Raw genomic sequence first — 869 nt, forward strand, 5'->3', positions numbered from 1 at the left:
GTATTCCAATCCATTATAGGCAGAAGACGGGCTTACAAGATTTCTGTAATCATGTTTCCTGATATTCCTTTCTATCCCACTCAGGTGTCTATTTTACAATAGTAGGTGAGGGAAACCAATATTCATAAGAGAGTCAAGCATCTTAACATTATTTCCTTTCTTCAGACTATGCCTCGAAGCCTGTATCACAGAGCCCTATTGTTCCAAAGTTGAGCATACTTTCCTATGTACCTCTGTCCCATTTAGCCCATGCAAACCTGCCTACGTGTGCCCCTATCTACCTTGTTCTTCAATCTCCTCCCTATTCTTGTGTATTGCCCTCCCCAACACCTGAACTATGATATGTTTATCCCCTATCCTGTGCTCTACTGTTACCTCCCTCTCTACCCCATCCCCCTCCAGTAACCAACAAAGAATTTCGTTTTCCTTTTATTATGGGTATCTTTTCCAAAGCTTTTGCAATAATGGCCTCATGCAATATTTGTCCTTTTGTAACTGACTAATTTCACTTAGCATAATGTCCTCAAGGTTCATCTATGTATGTGGTGGCTTTGCATCATCCTTGTTACTCTTCAAGATTGAATAATATTCCACTTGTGTGTATGCATCACAGTTTCTTTATCCATTCTTCCATTGATGGGTAGATCGGCTGTCTATATCTTTTTACTACTGTGATTAGTGTTTCTATGAACATTGGTGTGCATGTGTCTACACATGTTATGGCCTGTATTTCTAGTGGATATATACCAAGTAGAGGAAGTGCTGGATCATATGGTAATTCTATTTCCAACTTTCTGAGGAAGTGCCATACTGTTTTCCAGAGTGGTTGTACCATTTTGCATTCCCAACAGCAATGGTGAAGGATCTCA

This window comes from Chrysochloris asiatica, unplaced genomic scaffold, assembly GCF_000296735.1.
Source record: "Chrysochloris asiatica unplaced genomic scaffold, ChrAsi1.0 scaffold00444, whole genome shotgun sequence".
Classification (NCBI taxonomy): Eukaryota; Metazoa; Chordata; class Mammalia; order Afrosoricida; family Chrysochloridae; genus Chrysochloris; species Chrysochloris asiatica.